Raw genomic sequence first — 4,499 nt, 5'->3', positions numbered from 1 at the left:
GGGAACGGGAGCAGGCGTGACAGAAGGAAGCCTGGCGCCCTGCAGCACCAGGGAGGGGACCGGGAGCAGGCGTGACAGAAGGAAGGCTGGCGCCCTGCAGCACCAGGGAGGGGGAACGGAAGCAGGCGAGACAGAAGGAAGCCTGGCGCCCTGCAGCACCAGGGAGGGGGAGCGGGAGCAGGCGTGACAGAAGGAAGCCTGGCGCCCTGCAGCACCAGGGAGGGGGAGCGGGAGCAGGCGTGACAGAAGGAAGCCTGGCGCCCTGCAGCACCAGGGATGGGGAACGGGAGCAGGCGTGACAGAAGGAAGCCTGGCGCCCTGCAGCACCAGGGAGGGGGAACGGGAGCAGGCGTGACAGAAGGAAGCCTGGCGCCCTGCAGCACCAGGGAGGGGAGCGGGAGCAGGCGTGACAGAAGGAAGCCTGGCGCCTGCAGCACCAGGGAGGGGAACGGGAGCAGGCGTGACAGAAGGAAGCCTGGCGCCCTGCAGCACCAGGGAGGGGGAACGGAAGCAGGCGTGACAGAAGGAAGCCTGGCGCCCTGCAACACCAGGGAGGGGGAACGGGAGCAGGCGTGACAGAAGGGAAGCCTGGCGCCCTGCAACACCAGGGAGGGGAACGGAAGCAGGCGTGACAGAAGGAAGCCTGGCACCCTGCAACACCAGGGAGGGGAACGGGAGCAGGCGTGACAGAAGGAAGCCTGGCGCCCTGCAGCACCAGGGAGGGGGAACGGGAGCAGGCGTGACAGAAGGAAGCCTGGCGCCCTGCAGCACCAGGGAGGGGGAACGGGAGCAGGCGTGACAGAAGGAAGCCTGGCGCCCTGCAGCACCAGGGAGGGGGACGGAGCAGGCGTGACAGAAGGAAGCCTGGCGCCCTGCAGCACCAGGGGGGGACCGGGAGCAGGCGTGACAGAAGGAAGCCTGGCGCCCTGCAGCACCAGGGAGGGGAGCGGAGCAGGCGTGACAGAAGGAAGCCTGGCGCCCTGCAGCACCAGGGAGGGGAGCGGGAGCCAGAAGGGAGCCTGGCGCCCTGCAGCACCTTGGAGGGGGAGCGGAAGCAGGCGTGACAGAAGGAAGCCTGGCGCCCTGCAGCACCAGGGAGGGGAACGGGAGCAGGTGTGACAGAAGGAAGCCTGGCGCCCTGCAGCACCAGGGAGGGGAACGGGAGCAGGCGTGACAGAAGGAAGCCTGGCGCCCTGCAGCACCAGGGAGGGGGAACGGGAGCAGGCGTGACAGCGAAGGAAGCCTGGCGCCTGCAGCACCAGGGGAGGGGGAGCGGGAGCAGGCGTGAAAGAAGGAAGCCTGGCGCCCTGCAGCACCAGGGAGGGGGAACGGAAGCAGGCGTGACAGAAGGAAGCCTGGCGTCCTGCAGCACCAGGGAGGGGGAGCGGAAGCAGGCGTGACAGAAGGAAGCCTGGCGCCCTGCAGCACCAGGGAGGGGGAACGGGAGCAGGCGTGACAGAAGGTAGCCTGGCGCCCTGCAGCACCAGGGAGGGGGAGCGGGGCAGGCAGGCGTGCACAGGGGAAGGAAGCCTGGCGCCCTGCAGCACCAGGGAGGGGGAACGGGAGCAGGCGTGACAGAAGGAAGCCTGGCGCCCTGCAGCACCAGGGAGGGGAGCGGAGAGCAGGCGTGACAGAAGGAAGCCTGGCGCCCTGCAGCACCAGGGAGGGGAGCGGGAGCAGGCGTGACAGAAGGAAGCCTGGCGCCCTGCAGCACCAGGGAGGGGAACGGGAGCAGGCGTGACAGAAGGAAGCCTGGCGCCCTGCAGCACCAGGGAGGGGGAACGGGAGCAGGCGTGACAGAAGGAAGCCTGGCGCCCTGCAGCACCAGGGAGGGGGAACGGAAGCAGGCGTGACAGAAGGAAGCCTGGCACCCTGCAGCACCAGGGAGGGGGAACGGGAGCAGGCGTGACAGAAGGTAGCCTGGCGCCCTGCAGCACCAGGGAGGGGGAACGGGAGCAGGCGTGACAGAAGGAAGCCTGGCGCCTGCAGCACCAGGGAGGGGGACGGGAGCAGGCGTGACAGAAGGAAGCCTGGCGCCTGCAGCACCAGGGAGGGGGAACGGAGCAGGCGTGACAGAAGGAAGCCTGGCGCCCTGCAGCACCAGGGAGGGGGAACGGAAGCAGGCGTGACAGAAGGAAGCCTGGCGTCCTGCAACACCAGGGAGGGGGAACGGAAGCAGGCGTGACAGAAGGAAGCCCTGGCGCCCTGCAGCACCAGGGAGGGGGACCGGAGCAGGCGTGACAGAAGGAAGCCTGGCGCCCTGCAGCACCAGGGAGGGGGAGCGGAAGCAGGCGTGACAGAAGGAAGCCTGGCGCCCTGCAGCACCAGGGAGGGGGAACGCGAGCAGGCGTGACAGAAGGAAGCCTGGCGCCCTGCAACACCAGGGAGGGGGAACGGGAGCAGGCGTGACAGAAGGTAGCCTGGCGCCCTGCAGCACCAGGGAGGGGGAGCGGAGCAGGCGAGACAGAAGGAAGCCTGGCGCCCTGCAGCACCAGGGAGGGGGAACGGGAGCAGGCGTGACAGAAGGAAGCCTGGCAACCTGCAGCACCAGGGAGGGGGAGCGGGAGCAGGCGTGACAGAAGGAAGCCTGGCGCCCTGCAGCACCAGGGAGGGGGAACGGGAGCAGGCGTGACAGGAAGGAAAGCCTGGCGCCCTGCAACACCAGGGAGGGGAGCAGGCGTGACAGAAGGAAGCCTGGCGCCCTGCAGCACCAGGGAGGGGGAACGGAGCAGGCGTGACAGAAGGAAGCCTGGCGCCCTGCAAAACCAGGGAGGGGACCGGGAAGCAGGCGTGACAGAAGGAAGCCTGGCGTCCTGCAACACCAGGGAGGGGGAACGGAAGCAGGCGTGACAGAAGGAAGCCTGGCGCCCTGCAGCACCAGGGAGGGGGATCGGAAGCAGGCGTGACAGAAGGTAGCCTGGCGCCCTGCAGCACCAGGGAGGGGGAGCGGGAAGCAGGCGTGACAGAAGGAAGCCTGGCGCCCTGCAGCACCAGGGAGGGGGAGCGGAGCAGGCGTGACAGAAGGAAGCCTGGCGCCCTGCAACACCAGGGAGGGGAGCGGGGGAGCAGGCGTGACAGAAGGGTAGCCTGGCGCCCTGCAGCACCTTGGAGGAGCGGAAGCAGGCGAGACAGAAGGAAGCCCTGGCGCCCTGCAGCACCAGGGAGGGGAGCGGAGCAGGCGTGACAGAAGGAAGCCTGGCAACCTGCAGCACCAGGAGGGGGAGCGGGAGCAGGCGTGACAGAAGGAAGCCTGGCGCCCTGCAGCACCAGGGAGGGGGAACGGGAGCAGGCGTGACAGAAGGAAGCCTGGCGCCCTGCAGCACCAGGGAGGGGAGCGGGAGCAGGCGTGAAGAAGGAAGCCTGGCGCCCTGCAGCACCAGGGAGGGGGAACGGAAGCAGGCGTGACAGAAGGAAGCCTGGCGTCCTGCAACACCAGGGTGGGGGAACGGAAGCAGGTGTGACAGAAGGAAGCCTGGCGCCCTGCAGCACCAGGGAGGGGGAACGGAGCAGGCGTGACAGAAGGTAGACTGGCGCCCCTGCAGCACCAGGGAGGGGGAGCGGGAGCAGGCGTGACAGAAGGAAGCCTGGCGCCCTGCAGCACCAGGGGGGGAGCGGGAGCAGGCGTGACAGAAGGAAGCCTGGCGCCCTGCAGCACCAGGGAGGGGGAAGGGAGCAGGCGTGACAGAAGGAAGCCTGGCGCCCTGCAGCACCAGGGAGGGGGAACGGGAGCAGGCGTGACAGAAGGAAGCCTGGCGCCCTGCAGCACCAGGGAGGGGAACGGAGCAGGCGTGACAGAAGGAAGCCTGGCGCCCTGCAGCACCAGGGAGGGGGAACGGAAGCAGGCGTGACAGAAGGAAGCCTGGCGCCCTGCAGCACCAGGGAGGGGAACGGAGCAGGCGTGACAGAAGGAAGCCTGGCGCCCTGCAACACCAGGGAGGGGGAACGGAAGCAGGCGTGACAGAAGGAAGCCTGGCACCCTGCAAACCAGGGAGGGGGAACGGGAGCAGGCGTGACAGAAGGTAGCCTGGCGCCCTGCAGCACCAGGGAGGGGGAACGGGAGCAGGCGTGACAGAAGGAAGCCTGGCGCCCTGCAGCACCAGGGAGGGGGAACGGGAGCAGGCGTGACAGAAGGAGCCTGGCGCCCTGCAGCACCAGGGAGGGGGACGGAAGCAGGCGTGACAGAAGGAAGCCTGGCGCCCTGCAAAACCAGGGAGGGGGAACGGAAGCAGGCGTGACAGAAGGAAGCCTGGCGCCCTGCAGCACCAGGGAGGGGAGCGGAAGCAGGCGTGACAGAAGGTAGCCTGGCGCCCTGCAGCACCAGGAGGGGGACGGGAAGCAGGCGTGACAGAAGGAAGCCTGGCGCCCTGCAGCACCAGGGAGGGGAGCGGGAGCAGGCGTGACAGAAGGAAGCCTGGCGCCCTGCAGCACCAGGGAGGGGGAACGGAGCAGGCGTGACAGAAGGAAGCCTGGCGCCCTGCAACACCAGGGAGGGGGACGGG

This window comes from Oncorhynchus nerka, unplaced genomic scaffold (genome assembly GCF_034236695.1).
Source record: "Oncorhynchus nerka isolate Pitt River unplaced genomic scaffold, Oner_Uvic_2.0 unplaced_scaffold_1332, whole genome shotgun sequence".
Classification (NCBI taxonomy): Eukaryota; Metazoa; Chordata; class Actinopteri; order Salmoniformes; family Salmonidae; genus Oncorhynchus; species Oncorhynchus nerka.
Note: the sequence above shows the minus strand (reverse complement) of the source record.